The sequence below is a fragment of the Eumetopias jubatus genome, unplaced genomic scaffold (assembly GCF_037043125.1).
Source record: "Eumetopias jubatus isolate StellerSeaLion01/CBP00866 unplaced genomic scaffold, mEumJub1_p1.0 scaffold_2, whole genome shotgun sequence".
Classification (NCBI taxonomy): Eukaryota; Metazoa; Chordata; class Mammalia; order Carnivora; family Otariidae; genus Eumetopias; species Eumetopias jubatus.
The window spans coordinates 144,090,406-144,108,797 of record NW_028274808.1 but is presented as its reverse complement, the minus strand read 5'-3'; positions in this window follow the sequence as shown (position 1 = coordinate 144,108,797).

Genomic DNA, 18,392 nt, shown 5'->3' with positions numbered 1-18,392 from the left:
AAACACAATTTTAACTTTCCAGGCAGCTAAAATCAAGCTCTGACTCGCAAGTGTTGGTTAAGTGTGACGTAACATCCTTGAAGTCTCCTTCGGGCTCTGGAAACCGTGGTTAGACATGAATAACATCCTCCTTTATGTCTTCATCTAAATGGCATTAGGGTGTGACCAGAGATTTTAAGTGTAATATTTTCTAGTCATTCCGTTTTGCCGAATTAAATATTTAATTACTATTGCTTCAAGCCTACAGAATCACAGGGGATATCACCAGGATAAAAAGTTGGGCTAGAGAGAAATGTTTAATTTTTTATTAAAAAAAAAAGAGGGGGAGGGACTTCCTCCTTTTCCTTCCAAATTAGCTTAGTTTGGTTCGAGTAAGGTGTTTAGAAGGCATTGCATGTCCTCTTTCTCCAGGAGAATAGCAATCCTCCCCTACCCCATCACCCAAAGGAAGGAAAAAGGAAAAAGAAAGGAAAGCTATTTTCACAAAAACCCTGATGCACAGTCTTCTTATAGCACGTTATTTGAAACTATATAATCTATTTGAAAGCTATGAGCACATCTGGCCCGGCAGATTGTAATAGTCTCTAAGCCGAGTGCTTGGCTAATTTCCCTTTATGCTTTTAGCATTCTGACCATCACATCACCTGCTTGTTCACAAACCTTCCTGGGCTCTCATTCTTAGCAAATACCATCCAAGTCTCCCAACCTGACATTCAGGTTTTCTGCAATTCCACCAACACTTACTTTTCCAACCTGAAAATTGAAGCTTTTCTCAAATACCAGGCCTACTAATCTAATGGATCTCAAACCACTGGGTCTCTTCTCACGAGTTAGTTACCTCACACGAGAGGGCCCCTGTCACCAGAGGCTGAGGTCCAGATTTCTGCTTCTTCCTCGTCTCTGCTCAAGTGGGACCTTATCAAGTCTCTCCATAGCCTATTACCTGCACCTGCTGTGATGCCATTTTCTGCTTTCCACCTTATACTGCCATTCTTGATTTATACCTTACTTCTTTTTCTACTCATATCTTCTTGCTCAAAGACTGGTGCTCCTCTAGTTGGGCATATATCCTCTTTGATAGCTCATCATTGGAAGGGGGTCTCAAGGAGGACTCATGCTGGAAGGGAGAGGAGCTTAGCCAACCAGGCAGATTAACTCTGTGTAGGTCAGAAGTCACACGGGTATTTTAGGATGCCTTGGGACAAAAGCGTCGCATGTTCCACGAGTCCGACCAATCCCAGTTACTCATTCATAGGATTTGGCCTGGGCTGTTTGGTTCTACAGCCCTTGCTCTTGCTTCTAAAACTGGAGTTTTGCCCCTAGACTTTGTCATTCTAATCACCCACAAAAAGGGTTATTGTTGCCCCCTAGTGAGAATCCCCCAGTGGTGACCTCATTGTCCAAACACTACCTTCTCCTGGATCCCAATTATTTACCATCTATCCTTTTAATTTGCCCCTCCCTGCACCTCCCTCCCACATTCCAGTGGCCTATGTCTTGCCAAATGGTTCATTTTCCTTCCTCATTTTCTCGGCCTCTTAGCAGCACTTGACAAGGTTGATTGTTTCCTGCGTTTGAAACCCTTTCTTTTCTTGAGGTTTTCAGACAAAGCAGTAACCACAACAACCTTGCCTTGTTTTGTTTTGTTTTGTTTTGTTTTGTTGCTGTTTCACAGGTCTCAACATTTTAGGTTCCTCTCTGGAATCCTCTGTACAATCATGGAATGCTGGCTTGTTCTACTAGTCCATCCTCAGCTATGTCCTCTTCCGTGTTTGCCCTTTCTCCCAGGTAATTGAATCCATCTCTAGCCCAATCTCTCTGCTGAGCTCCAGACTCCCAGACTCATGTCGATATCTACTTAGTCTCTACTTGAACGTCTAGCAGGCATCTCCATATCAATCAACATGGCCAAGACATGGCCACAGACTTTCTTCTGTTTCCAGAATTCCCTCCTCCACAATTCTTTCCCATTTACTCAATTAGGCACCATAACTAAGACTCAGTTTTATTTTTTTCCTCTTTCATTATAACCAGATTCCAATCCAAAAGTAAATCTTACTGACTGTACCTCCAGTATGTCACCTGAACCTCAAAAGCTTTTATTTCCAATGTTACCACCCTGAGCCAAGCCATCATCGTCATCTTTCTCCTGGATTTCTCCATCAGCCTCATGACTAGTTTCCCAGCATCCACGTTGTGACTAGTATTCTCTTGCACACACAGCATCTAGGGTGATGAATTTAAAGACTGAACAAACGCCATCATCCCATGATTAAACACTTGCAATGACTTCCAAGAATGAACTAGAATAAAATATAGCCTCCTTATGATGACCCACAAAATCCCATCAATCTCTGGAGTATTCATTCCCTTATTTTCCCCATGGATTACATTTCATCTATGTTGGGGATTTTTGCTGGTTTTCAGTCACTCCCTAAGCTCATTCCCATTTTTGAGATTTATACTTGTTGCTCCTCCTTGGAGCACCCTGCCCTGAGCCTTTCACATCTGTTTCCCATCCTGCCAATCTCAGGCCAAGTATCTCTTCTCTCAAAGGCTTTCCCTAAGCAAGTCTCAGTCAGCCACTACCACATGATTTCCATTTAGGTACGTAACAGCATCTGAAAGGATCTTATGTATTTACATGCCTGTCCTCCCCAAGCACAACATGAACTTCTTTGGATCAGGGCTTTTTATATTTACCTGTGTTCATCCAGCTCTTAGAATTTTGCCAGGACCATGGAAGGAATTCAATTCATATTTGCTGAGTGGCTGACTAAATGTAAAGTTGCAGATGTGGCCTGAAGGATTTATTGTTAGTATAAAGTTTTCTTGACTTCATAGTTAACATGATAGATTTGCTGAGACTAGAAGTTGGGTATGTATTGAACTGCAGAATCACCAATGGAAGGTTCTTACAATCACAAAGTGCCATTGACAGTAATGGGCTGAAAGCCATTGCAAGAGCTTTCTGGTTAACTCCCTATTTGTATTTATAAGAAAATAGCTCAGGTATCATTAAAGATCCCAAAACATTACTGTGGAATTATATTGTCAACCTGTGAGCTATGCTGAAGCAAGTCAGAAGATTTCAGATGTGATTAAAGGATTTCAGAAGCCCTTACATTATTTTTCTGACCTTAGGAAGGAAGCCAGTTAAAAGGAATTTATGGAAAAAAACAAAAACAAGATAAAATTCTTGTTCGTGGGCAATATATGCTAACTGAACAGGAAATAATATTGACCATATAAGCAGTCCAAATATCTGAAAGGTAAAAATGTAATTTGATCCAAGTCTCATTTGATTATTAATTGTCAAGGTGAGAGATAGATCTGTGAATTCAAACAGTTTCCCCTCTCCCATTAACCATGATTCATAGCAATTTAAAACCTGGTAGGACCTTTGTGAATATCTTCTAAATTATAGAGATTTGGTAGATTTAAGGGTCAGAGCTAGTTTCCTCAAAAGGTTTAAGAGAAGGACAACAGAGGTCATGACACACAGAGATGAGGATTAATGAAAAAAGGAAAAATGATAATTCTAGAAGCCTAGAGGTCTTATGTTGGGCATTCACAATTAGTTTGGTAGAACATAATAAACTATGCCTTGAGGAGGAAGGTAGTTGTTACAAATCTATGTACTTAACTGGAAGGGTGAATCATATAAGCTCTCTGGTCCTGAGGCCAGAGTTTACTGACTTAGACTGTGTATGAAATAAGATTATTATTCAATAAGTTCGGTTATTTGTTTTTTTCATTTTGTCCAGATAGAACTGAGCTCATGGGATAGGAGACCAGACAGGTCAGCAATCCAGTCCTGGAGAAATAAATAGTCCCAGAAGTACTAGGTAGGTCTAAGCTCAGATAGGCCTCAGTGGCTCAGCAGGGAAGGGCAGAGACGAGAAAAGGAGACTCAGTCTAAGCACACAGACGAGCTCAGGAGCCTGAGAAGGCAGGATCAGACAGCACCAGCTCACTGAGACCTGAGCCCCGTGGAGAGCATCTGTGCTTGGCCTCCCCCTGCTCTGTATCCTGCCTCGACGGGCGCTTGCCTGGACTGGCCAGTTACCAGAAGATGTGAGGAGAACCCCAGCCCCAATGAACTCAGATGGGCCAGTCACCTAAAGTACCTTCCTGTGCCCTCTCACGGATTAAATGTTTACTTGTTTAAGAGAGGAAACTTGGTTCACTCCTTTGTGTAGTCAACAAAGGGTTCATGAGCTCCCTCTCTGGGCCTGCTCCTGGTGCTAGCCCCAGAAGGGAAGCCTCTCTCTGGATCGGCAGCCCCTTATTCCTGGGGCCACTGGGTGCATGAGGTGTCAAAACAGTCAAAATCTCTCAATGAACTGAAAGAAAACAGGTGCTAACGTCCCAAGATTCCCCAGCCGAAGAGAGTTTCTCCTGCCTCTGAACTTTCCCAGTGAAACATCTGCGGCTTCCTCATTTCTCATGATTTGCTGCTTTCTCTCTCTGACTATATTTTACTTTACTGAATTTAACTATTCCTCTCGAGTAGGATTATGGCTTGTTTCATTTCTGTACCTCCCAGAGTGAGTGTATGGATGCAAGTATATAGGGAAAAACATATGTAAAAGAATGAATATATTCAATATAGAGAGAGATATATTAAAATATTAACCATAAAACTGAAAGCCATGAAATTATGAGTGATAATTATCTTCTTCTTGATTTCATATGTTCTTTCTAAATCATACACAATGAACACATCTTACATAACACAAACCATAAAGGTTACTAAAAAAAAATAAAGAATGGAAAATAACACATTGGAATAGCAAATGTGTATTTAAATTATGAAGTAAGATTATATTCAGGGCTGTACACGTGGAGTTTTTTTTTTAATATCGTTTTGGCCTGAAGAAGCAATGGGAAGTTACAAATATGTATTCAGCTCCAAAATAGAGATGTTTCCTCTAAGCTCTGACCAGGAACCTTGAAGTTGAGAAGAGCAGATCTACATACAATTATATGACTTCAAGGAAATGAGAAAAAAAAAAATCGGTAATTCTATCCATTATCGAATTCTTAGTAAAACAGGAAAAGAATCCAGAGAAGTGTGGTTTCTGGGAAACATCCGGCTCCATATTTTCCTAAAGAATTTGCCTCATTCACAAAGATGGTAAAAGTGGGAAACCGGCATATAAAAACTACCACTTTATTAAGTGGTATGTGTTGCAATTGGGAAATGTTTGTTTTGAGATGCAAATAAAAATGTCTTACAGTGCTTAACTTTAAGACAGGACCGGACAGGATATGGCTCAAACATCCAGACATGTCACTCCCGCCAGTTCCAGTGGAACCCCATGTGAAATGTCACCCTTTGCTATTCTAGTGCGTACTGACAGGGCACTAACGCAGTGGCTGGATTCTCCCCAGAGCGTCCTCAGGGCACAGAAGCTGTGGCAGAAGCACTCGAGCTTGCAGCCACCTCAGGACTCGAGGCACCTGGCCACCACTCAGTCTGGGAGGGAGCTGCTCAGTCTGCCAAAGGCATCTTCTGGAGCTGCTGCTGTGGTCTAGCCCAAGGATTCTCTGCTTCATCTAGTTTCCAAGAGGAAATTCTCAGCTTGACTTCCCAGGGACTGTGAATCATTCTTCTTGTTTGTGTGTTGGCTGCAGAGGGAGCACTTTCTGCTTTTGAGCCCCATTTGCCAGGCTCCAGGATGATGACAGAGAATTGGTCCTTCAGTCATCCCGGCGACTAAGATTGCACTGTCATCACTTAAAAAGGAGACACCTTCACATTCAACTACTGAAAGCAGTAGCATTAGTCCGCTACTTGAACTGAGGTTATGAAGTGATGAAATCATTATATCTGATAGCTTTGAAAGACATAGATGGATTTCTGCAACAAAACCTAACTCTCTCTAACACTAGACTTCAGGGCAAAGAGAGAATACGCAGAAATTCTTTCTCAGAGGTTGTATTTCTGATTGACCTACATTTAAAAATTTTTTAAAAATCTAAACTTTTAAAACAAATATTTAATTCCAGCATAGTTAATATATGGTGTAATATTAGTTTCAGGTGTACAATATAGTGACTGAACATTTCCATACAATACCCCATGCTCATCACAGCAAGTGCACTCCTTAATCCCTATCACCTAGTTAATCTCCCATCCCCCCACCCACCTCCCCTCTGGTAACCATCAGTTCTCTGTAGCTAAGAATCTGTTTCTTGGTTTGCCTCTCTCTCTCCCCCTCCTTTGTTTGTTTTGTTTCTTAAATTCCACACATGAGGGAAATCATATGGTATTTGTCTTTCTCAGACTGACTTATTTTATTTAGCATCATACTCTCTAGCTCCATCCATGTCATTGCAAATGGCAAGATAAAAATCAAGCTTTTATAGGAAGCCCATGTATCTCTAATAATCCCAAATTCCCCATCTTCAATGAATCTGTACAAGTAAATTGATGGTTAGCATTAGATTTCTACTTCAATGAAAAGTATAGGATGCTTCTTAATTAGGAAGTTAAAAGTTAAAACAAATATCAAATATGAAACTTTGAATTACATATTTAAAAAACATGTTACATATGTGTTACACTATTTCCAATATAATTGGGAAAATTAATTTTTTCTTAATCATTGCTGGTTATCTCTCTCTCGATGGACCAAAGCATTTAATAGTTGATCATAAAACATACACGCATTAGAAATAGTAGAGAAATATATGTATGCTAAAAGAGAATTTAACTACAAAGACTTAACACATTTATGTGGTTAGATAAATTAATCTCAAATTAATCTCAAATACGGTTAAGTAGATTTATCGCAATTGGGGCTACTGTTTGTTGTGCAGACATACACCATTAAGAAGTATTATATAACTTGGTGTAAGAAGTTCCAGCCATATCTGTTCAGCATAAAGGAATATTTTGTCTTTGAAAAACAGTTAGTGACTACTGATACTGTAATTTATTTTAAATGGATGAGATTATTTTATAAATTTTTAACTATAAACACTAAACACAACAAAACCCCATAGGACAATAACATAGTAAAGTTCAGTTTGGTTGGCTTTAGAATTCTATCCACAAATATCTAGTCAATATCCAATTATAAGTACATTGGAGAATTTCAAATCTGCAGTTTGAAATAAGGATCCACTAAAACAATGATGATATTAAGCCAGGATCAACTGTAAACCATTTAAATATATATTAATGACATGAAAAGATAAAATGTTGTCAATGAAAATACTTTGCTAGTCGAAACTTCTAAGTTTGTCCCCTCCTCAAATTTCTCAACATTAATAAAACTAACAGCAACATTAACAAAAGGGCCCTTTATTTTTTTTATTTTTTTAAAGATTTTATTTATTTATTTGAGAGAAATAGAAAGCACATGAGAGGGGGGAGGGTCAGAGGGAGAAGCAGACTCCCTGCTGAACAGGGAGCCCGATGCGGGACTCGATCCCGGGACTCCAGGATCATGACCTGAGCCGAAGGCAGTCGCTTAACCGACTGAGCCACCCAGGCGCCCAACAAAAGGGCCCTTTAAATAAAGTTTCATAAAGTAAGGTCACTTCCCTATACTTTTAAGTTCAGAGGGAAGACCAACAAAACACAGGTATCATTCTTGTATGTTTCTTGTCTATAAACACAAATGAAAGTCCGTAACGCTTCAACAAAAACAATACACGGTCATGGACTACATGGTCTATTTTATCAAAGTTGTTCAAGGGCCATCTGTCTTATAAAACTAAATGTCATGCATTCCACAATATGGGGTTGTGTGTAACTCTCCTACTACAAAATTATATTTTCTGTTTAGAAATAACAGGTTAATACGAATGACTTTTCCAAAGTAAAAGTGATTGAGTAACAATTTTGCATTTGTCACTTTATGTACTCTGTTCAAAAAGTAGCAAGAAGCCAGATAATTTCACTGCCATTCATAGAGGTAATGTTTTGCCCATTTGCCATCTGCTCACATCCTAGACCCACTTTCCGGAAACCAGTCTACCTTTACCACCTTCACATGGTCTGGTCTGGTCTCCCCAGCTTAGCTCACCCTCTCTGATCTGGCCCTTTTGGTGGAGCTTATTTCTTAATGCTAACTGCAGGTACCACTTATAGAATTCTTGCTATAAGTCTTTAATTCCCATCAAAGCCCCATTGGCATATCTTGGTATGCCAACTGAGTCTTGCTTAGGTGAAGTAACTTGCTAAGGGACACACCAGTAAGTGGCAAAGCCAGGATTTGAACTTAGGGCTCTCGTGCTTCAGAACTGCTATCCTTAACTCATGGACTCCCATTTAATTATTTATAGTCATTCATTGTTTGGTGAAGTGTTAAATAATATCAGAAATCCTCTTCAATTTTTAGGGGGATATGCCTCTGTAGCTTTGTGGAAATAAATAAAAGTTTAGCAGAACCCTCACTTAAAAGTACTTTCAAGCCCGCTGATTCAAGAAAAAGGGGCTGTCACGCCGGAGCTAGTATCTTGGTGAGGGTAAGTGCAATTTCAGATAAAGCGGTCATTGCGCTATTTCCCTTGAGGAAAGGGAGAGAAGGGCTTCGGTGGCCAGACTTACCTCCAAGCCCTTCCCTCCTCCCCACATGCTTACCTTGGTCAGGAATGAGTATTCCGAAAATCAAAAGGAAAAGCCATGTCCGGGTTTCAGGCTGCACACATTCAAGTTGGCTGCCCATGAACTCTGCTTTCTAATAACTTGTCCTCAACCTGACCTCAGGGGGTGGATGAAAGGGGTTCTTTTCCCTACCCCCATTTTTCACCTGTGATTCTCACTGGGACCAGGAGAAGCCTTTGTACCTGAGTTACTGAGCTGAACTTGCTCCGGAGAGTCTGTTTCCCTGCGCTCCGTCACACAATTACCAATTGCGACTGTTAGGAAAAGGCAGGGCTCACTCACCTGCCGCTGAAGTCGGAGCCAAGTGCGGAGGAGGGGCGGCTCGAGGCTCTGCGCGCGGTCGGCTCAGGCTCTGCGCCTGGCAGTGCCCCTCCGCATGAACATCAAGCCCAAGGAGCTGTTAATTATTACCCCTATTCGCCGGAGCAGGGAAGTGTTAGAAACCTGAGCCACTCCCTGTGCCTCAGTGCATGTTGGGAGTGTTTACTTTCTTTCTTAGTAGCAGCTGATAGAAACCCTCCTTTGCTCTCTGACACACATCTTGAGACGTGAATGGACATTAACCACGGAATTGGACTGACTCTAAAACTGACTTCTACTCTCTATCCAGATTACGGAGGAGTAGTCCATAAGATATGACGCTACCTAGGAATGAATGCCGCTATTCACGTCTTCCTTTTAAAATGTGGTCTTTGAATTAGAAATGTCTAATTTTCTTTCCTTTGTCCTTATGCCGCCTCCTTTCCCTGCCAGCACCTTTTCACCCAGAGCGGTGATTCTCACACCTCAGGGCACCCCAGAACACTGTGTAACTTGCTGAACCTGCATACCTCTGGGCCTCAGCACCCAAGAGACTCTGATCTAGGAGGTCTGGGGTAGGCTGCAGGCGCCTGTAATTTTATAAGCTGCAAAGAAGAATCCGGTAGACATCAAAGTTTGAAAACTATTGTAATGAAGTACAAAAGAGGAATTGGATAACAATTTAGTTGTTAACGGACTGAATTGAATTTGGGGACTTTGCTTTTCCTCAATACCTCCAGTTTCAAAAAGGGCCCCAAAGACTTAGAGACCCTCAAATGACAGAGGCTGTGGGAATACAAAGTGCTTTTGTTTGCGTGCGCACATATGCGCGCGCGCACACACACACACACACACACTCTCTCACACCCGCTCACACACTTTTTAGTATCACTGTTCATTTATCTGTTTCTCATGTGAAGCAACTATTGATAATTCAAAAAAGATGTTATCTTTACAAGTGTAAACTCTAGAGCCCTCAAAAGAAATTCAATATAATTTCAACAATGAGTACAGTAAGCCGAACTGATTTTGAGTTCAAATGTTAAAGTCATAGACTGATCATTATTATAGATTGGCAGGTTACCTGTTCGATAAATATGGTGTTTTAAGGATTCTGTATGTTCAAGAGGTCAGACAGTTTATCTATTTAACTGGTGCGTAAAGGTCAGGAGTGACCGGCTTTATCATGTTGGAAGGTTATTTTAATAAACTGAGCAGAATCATGGGGCGCCTGGGTGGCTCAGTCGTTAAGCATCTGCCTTCGGCTCAGGTCATGATCCCAGGGTCCTGGGATCGAGTCCCGCATTGGGCTCCCTCCTCGGCGGGAAGCCTGCTCTCCCTCTCCCACTCCCCCTGCTTGTGTTCCTGCTCTCGCTGTCTCTCTCTGTCAAATGGGTAAATAAAATCTTAAAACAAACAAACAAAAAAAACTGAGCAGAATCAAGCCAATGGGCTTATTAGATTGCCATCAAAGCTTCTACAACCTCATATATGAGGACAGTGTAACTTGGGATTACTTGTGGGTGTTCACTTGATTAGTTGGCCCCAGGACCACCTGCCGTGTGAACTGACCTTTGAATGATGACTAACAGGACCTGCAGTGTCTGTGACCCCCAGGTACCAGAACTTCATTGTCTAAGTTTATGCTCTTCCTCCACTGTCTCCACTCTATGGGGCTCATTTGCCTGTTATCAGTATCAGGGCAACCTTTTTTTGCATTTTTTTATCACAAGCATCCTTGAAACCTTTACTCTGACTTCTGCTTTCCAGTTAGTTACCTTTAGTTAGAGGCTCGGTGACTCCTTTTATTTTCGAGCACTTACCCTTTTATAAATATATGATTTTTTATTTTGTAATATGAAAAAACATAATTACACATGTGCAATGCGGAAAGTTTGAAAAACACAGATATGCAGAAGAAAAATTCACCTACAATCCCAACCCTCAAATAGAGTTACTACAAAGAATTTGGTGAATGCCTTCATTGACACAGTTTATGGGTATTTATCAAAATGCTCTTACCTTTACCTTGATGTTTTATAACTTGCTTTTATCACATAAAACATATTATGAACACTTGACCATATGTCAGTTGGGTTTTTTTCCTGCAATGTGATTTTAACTAGCTGCACTATATTATACCACACAAAGTATTATTTAATCAGTTTCCTATTGTGAGAAATTTGTATTACTGTAAACAAGACTTCAGAAAATGTTTATATATAGTTGCACACAACCATGAGAATGCCTTTTAGATACAGTTCAAAAAATGAAATTGCCAATGGAAGGGCAATGTGCATTTTTAAAGAATTTCTCTTGAAAAGATGTCAATTTTATACTCCTTAGATAACTCCTAGGTTCTTCTTCTTTTTTTATTTACCAATTTGAAAGGTAAAAAAAAATCATATCCTATTTTAAATATGTATATTATTGATTATCTGAAAGCTTGAACTCATTCCTTAGACTTACCCTGTACTTTTGCTTTTGTAGTTATTGTATTCTTTGCTTCATCTTTTCAAGATTCTTTATATATTAGGACATCAACTCTTCATCATATATTCTATGAGTATATTTCCCAAGTATTGTTTTCCTTTTAATTTTGTTTATTGTAGACTTTTTTACATTCAAAAGTTTAAAAGTTTCAATATTCAATCTATTAATATTTTCCCTTATCACTTAGATCTCAGTGTTAAAAAGTGTTTCCATCCTTAAAGGATATAAATATGCATACTTATTTTCTTCTAGCTTACTTATTTAGATAGTATTCATATATTAAATTTAGCATTTCAACACATCTAGACTTCGTGATGTAAAAACTGTGATATTTAAATCTAACTTAATTTTTCTAAACTAGTAGTTTATTCACCAAGCAACATTTGTTAAATAATTGTAGATTATGAACTCTACAAGGCAAGGACTATGTCTTAGTCTCCGTTATATCCCCACAGCTTAGCACAGTGGCAAACAGACTCATGGTTGTTCAGGCCAAATGTTTAATAGTCACTCTTGATTCTTTTCCTTCCCTTCTTCCACTTCCAGTAAGTCGGCAAGTCTGGAGGTGTATCTTAGTCTGCATCTCCACTACCCCTATATTAGGCCAACATCACTTCTTCCTCAGATACTGCAAATGACCTCCTAATTGGTCTTTGCCTTCACTCTTGTCTCACTATGTGCATTCTCCACCTGTAACCAGCATGATCTTCTACAGACAAACATCAGGTCACAATACCACCTCTGATTTCCTTTGCTGAAAACCTTTCTGCCGGCTGCCCCCGAATCTGGGATCAAATCTAAACCTGACCCCCTTCCCACGGCCTCAGAGGCCCCCATGGCCCAGTTCTTCCCTACGTCTTCGACTTGATTGAGTCTCTGCTTCCGTGGTGCTGACTCTATACTTGTTGCTCTGGCTTGATTTTTTTTTTTCCTTTAAGAGAGAGGGCAAGAGAGGGGGGAGGGGCAGAGGGAGAGAATGTCTCAAGCAGACTTCACGCTGAGCACAGAGTCCAGTGCAGGGCTTGATCCCAGGACCCCAAGATCATGACCTGAGCTGAAATCAAGAGTCAGTTGCTCAACTGACTAAAGCCTCTGGTTTGATTTTTTTGTTCCTGGAACAGACTAAGCTGCCTACTGCCTCATTTCCTTCGTTCTTGTTATTGTCCTGCCAAGAAAGGTCTGCTCTCATCACAGCCGGTTTCTTTTCATTTTTCTGGTTTTTCTTAAATGTAACCACCTCAGAGAGGCCTTCCATGGCCATCCTGTCCAAATAAGGCCTCCCTCCAATCTCTCTCTGACACAGTTCCCTATTCCATTGTCCTAATGGCAGTTATCGCTATCTGAATGCATTTTACTGTTTTATGTATTATTGAATGTGTATTTATTGTTTTGGGTGACTTTATTTTACATCTCCTCTCATTAAACCATTAGCTCTAAGGGAACAGGAACCTTGACTTCTAGTCACTGCTCTGTCTTCTGTGCCTAGAACAATGCTGGGCCCACGTCAGAGGTTTAAGAAACACAGGGACAAATATTGATGTCTTCATACATAGGTAGTGAGCCAATAAATACAAATCTACTTTTGTCCTGACTTGGAGTGACACTTTTATCAAGTACTAAGGACATATTTATTTTTTAACATGATTCTAGAATTTATATTGTGTTCCATTGAGCTATGTAGCTATACAGGCATCCGTTTCCCATTATTAATAGGTTTATAGTACAGTTCAGTGTCTGGCAGTACAATCTGATCAGCATTTTTTTCCAAAATTTTCTTGATTATTCTAGCCTTATAATATTATAAATAGCTTCTCACTGTGGAATGATAACAATTTAGTTTATATTTAGTGATTTCACCATTAACCATTGTCGTTGGCAATTTCTCCTAGGCCAGCAGGTTTAATCCATGTTAGCAACTGACTTCAGGTCTAGGGGAGAAAGGCTCCTAAAAGGAGATATTTTTCTTGGTTAATGCCTTCTTTTAGGTTACTCTAGTGAGTGCTACATTGACTGCAAGAATGGCTCTGTTTTGTTCATGCCTCCCTGTATTGTTTGGGAGGAATTTCCATACACTGGTTCTGAGTTTGGACATGTGACTTGCTTTGGTCAATGGGTCAGTTTCAAGTGACAAGAGCAGAGGCTTGAAAAATCAACTGGGCCCTGAGGCTTCACCTTTGTTGCTCTTCAAGCCCAAAACCATCATATGAACAAGGCTGGGCTAACCTGTGGGATGATGAGAGACCCTTGGCCCAGTTGCTCCATTACCCTAGCTGACAGCCTAAAGGCAGAGCCTAAACTCTAAACTCATCTGCAGTTGACTAAAGACCCACAAATGAGTCCACCTGAGAACAGCAGAAATTCTATCTCACTGAGCACAGCCCACATTGCCAACCCACAGAACTATGAGTTATATCAATTGTGGTTGTGTTAAGCCACTAACTTTTGAGGTGGTGTGTTTCAGAGCACGAGCTGAAGAATACATCTGGTCTGTTTTTGTAAGACGCACACAAACATGCATGCACACCAATATCGCATTAATTGGAAATCGAGGGAAATACTTGGATTACAATGTGTTTCTACCACAGTCCTTCTGCAGGGATATGATGACCCATAGCAATAGAACAGAAAAGAAGGAGACAAAAAGGGACGCCTGTGTGGCTCAGTCAGTTAAGCAACTGCCTTCAGCTCAGGTTATGATCCGGGAGTTCTGGGATCGAGCCCCACATGGGATCAAGCCCCACATAGGGCTCCCTGCTGAGTGGGGCGTCTGCTTCTCTCTCTCCCTCTGCCCCTCCCCCTGCTTGTGCCCTGTCTCTCTCTCTCAAATAAATAAATAAAATCTTTAAAAATTAAAAAAAAGGAGACAAAAAGAAATGTGGGTTATTATTAGATCAGGTCATTTCCACAGACCACTAAATCACCTCTGAAGAACATTTAGAGATGATTGTAACTTGAGGAAACTATATGGAGAACAAGAAATTGCCTGATTCTAACACTGTGTGACCCAAAACACTATCAGCTTGTTGCATGGCCGTCCACCTCATTTCATATCTGAAGCTGTACTTGAGGCCTATGCTGGGCACTAACTGAAGTAGAATAACTCTAAACATTGAGGGGACTCCTAATAAAAACCTAACTGGATTGCCTTATTAAGGAAGCCAGCCATTCATAATGATGCAACATGATAAGTTACTTTTCCAACATGTAAAGCTTAAAATAAATATATTTTATAATTGGGAATTTTTACTTTCAAGATCTTAGTAAATTACAATTATAACATTAATTCTCTGAGAAAAATCCTAACATTGATCTTGAATTTAAGGAGTAAACCATCATTTCCTCTTTAGATTTGTGAATATGTAATGTATAATATATTTCCTATGAAAACAAAGACCTTAGGGGCGCCTGGGTGGCTCAGTTGGTTAAGCGACTGCCTTCGGCTCAGGTCATGATCCCAGGGTCCTGGGTTCGAGCCCCGCATCGGGCTCCCTGCTTGGAGGGAAGCCTGCTTCTCCCTCTCCCACTCCCCCTGCTTGTGTTCCCTCTCTCGCTGTGTCTCTCTCTGTCAAATAAATAAATAAAATCTTTTAAAAAAAAAGAAAGAAAAACTTTAGAACTTCGATTTTAAAAAAGAAAATTTCCCTTTGTTGAGAAAATAAGATAAGGGAGGAGAAACTGCCTTTTAAAATTCCTCCAAAACTTTCATTAAAGCAATGCTGTTATCGATGTATAGGTCATTTAAAAACACTTACATAGTTGATGAGCTTTGAAAAAGGTTCACCTTCTGTTGTTACATTGTAGGGCTGAAGGCTAATTTGTCCTAATGATGGGGATAAAAGCCACACAACTGCTTTTACAACTTGAACAATGAAAAATAATACTGAGAAGTGATAAAAATAATTTCTATTTCTAAGCATGTTTCCTCTCTAAGAGAAAGTTCCCGATCTTAAATATAGACTGTTTTCCAACACTGTAATGGGCAATGGAGAGAATTCAACTTACTCAGTCATTGAAAAATTGCTGTGTGCCAGGCAGATGTAGGTATGGCCACATAAAGGGGAATAAGACAGTCTCTGCCCTGGAGGAGCTACAGTCTTCAACATTGACATGGACTCCATTCAGTCTTCTCTGTCATAGGACAGAGGAGACTTAAAAGGTGTAATGGTGTTTTGATAGATTTTTAAGAGGTGGGATCCTCAACATTTTTTTTGTTTGTTGTTTAACAAATAAACATACTCTCTAAATGAGTGGAGAATCCTTTTCAAATGAAATAAGCAATAATCATTCTCCTACCCCAAATGTTGCTGCTTTTTAATATTGTAATTGTGTACAAAACATAAAGAAATCCAACAGAATGTGACAATGATTGCTTTTTCTAAATATGGCAGTTAGCCAATTTAATTTTTATACCATTCTATTTCTTCATTTCTTCTCTTCCAACACATACATACACCCACTTCACACTCTTCAAGTTTTGGAAAAAGATGGATAAAATAATAGCAATAGTAATAATAGCAATAACAATAACAGCAGCATATAAAAAATTTTGTTCCATGTGACAATAGCTTATAAGTGATTAAGGTCAATGTTCTTAAATCTCAATATAAGCAGTTGAATAATACTGAAAGTCAAGTCATGGGGCACCTGGGTGGTCAGTCGGTTGGTTGAGTGTTGGACTCTTGGTTTCAGCTCAGGTCATGATCTCAGGGTCCTGAGATCAAGCCCCGCATCGGGCTCGGTGCTTGGCAGACAGTCTGTTTGAGATTCTCTCTCCCTCTCTTCCTGCCCCTCCCCCAACTAGTGCACACACGCTCTCTCTCCCTATCTCTCTGAAATAAATAAATAACTCTTAAAAAAGAAAAAAAGAAAGAAAGTTAAGTCATAGCCTGGACATTCTTTAATGGAGTATTGTAATAGTGACCATATTTCTCAATAAAAACTGGAATATTTGGTCTGATTTCTGGACAGAACACATGAATTTAGGAAGTTGCTAGGTCTCATGGACATACGAATGTTAAACAACACACTTCTCATTAATGCAGACTATAAGTAGTGTGTTATTGACCCTTGTCTACGTTATTACTAAAGGACCACAGTTTTGACAGCTCCCACCATTTACATTTATTCAAACCATCCTGTGGCTTACAGCACACACTTGGCTCAGTAGTCATATGTGGAAGTAACTAAGCATGGGTGTATGGTTTTAGTTTTTCATTCGAAAGTTCTCATACTTAATGGCAGACTTAAAATGTTATAAGCTATCAACTATTATTTTTCTTAGAAGGATCACAGTTGCTTTCTATCCTACCCTTAAGAACTTCAGCTACATACAGGTCATTTATTCTAGGTATAGGTGCTTGTATAGTTTCAGAAAACGAGACAGTTGGGCTTGTGTTGGTTACACCCACAACATGCAGCTCCTGGTGTATATCCTATTTGCACTAAGGGATCCTTCCTGGGGTAAACTCTTGTAACATCAAGTAGATCACAATATATTTGTGGAGCAAGGTTAAACACTTGAGTAATGTAATTATGTATCTTCTGGGTAGTGTCCTTTTATTAGTTAGAATAAAAAGGAGGAGCTATTAAAATACTCCTCTTTCTAACTATATATTGTGTACGATGCCAGTTTTTGTCAATATTATAATAGATTAAAGGCAGAAACAGATATGAGAACCCACGTTATTTCTATTAAGCCAGATGTTAAAGAGATTTGCAAACTGCAAAACAATGACATTCTCTTCAGCACATTTTTTTTTTTGTTTTGGAAATAGCTATTTTTCATAAAATGTAATTAACATGTAGTGAATTTATATTTTTAAATAAATTAATAGGTAAATTAAAATTTTTTTCTCAGTTTCAATTTCTAACACAGTAAACTGATACATAAAATCTACAGAAGCAAAATTCTTCGAGGTTGTCAATACTTTTGAAAAATGTAGAGGTTCTAGTAACAAAAGAATGAGAATTTCTGGTTGGGAACAAAGAGACAGATGGGACCTAGAGTATTAAATTTTGGGAGTAATCAGCATTTGGCTGGTGATTTATCCATGCATGTGGATGACATTGGCCAGAAGTTTCTAAAAGGAAAAGGTATGACTCATAATGAAATGCTGAGATTTAGTTTTTTAACTTGTCCGAGTGTACTTCATCTCCAAAATGTGATTGTATGCATTGTTGTTCAGTGGGTCACCTTTTGTAAAGCACTTGGCATAAAGAAGGCATTCAATAAATGACATTTACTTCTTATTTTTCTTTTTAAATCTTTTATCTTTCTTAATTCTAATATAGAATTAATTTTTTAGACATGTGCCAGATGACTAGTCAAGTACTCTTTGCTTCCTTAATGCAGGAGCAAGTGGAGAAAGGAAGCGAGCAGCGAGAGAAAGTTTGAGACAATAAAGGGAAAAGTAAGTGTAGCTTGTCATCTGCCCTTCCAGTATTCATATGGGTCAAGCAGCCCCTGCCGTTGAGATGACTGGCTTTATTACTTCTTTTAAATTGGGTTCGAATATTCTAGCCATTCTTCAGTGTGACAGAAAGAACACAAAGACATTGGAATCGGGGGCGGGGGAAGGGTGCGTGGATTTGAATTCTGGTTCTGCTCCATACTGGAGGTGTGACCTTGGGAATTACTCTTCCCTTTGGAGCCCGACTCTGGGCGATGTGAACCTTGATAGAGACCTTAGATGGAAAGCCTATTGCACAAGGGCATGTAAGTGAAGTACTGTGGTGCCTGGTGCATAATAGTTGCTTAATAAATGGCAACCATATCGCTGTTTGCTGAGATGTGAGCAGGAGATAGCAAGGATCTCTAAAGCAAGAAACGGACACTTCCAAGACTGAAGTTATGAGTTATAACTGAGGTGGAACTAAGGGAAAAATGAAAATAGACTGTGAGCAGTGAAAAAAATTTTTTTAGAAAAGAAAATTCATAGTTTGAAATTTTGTTTTTCCATCGTGGCCCCGGTATCCA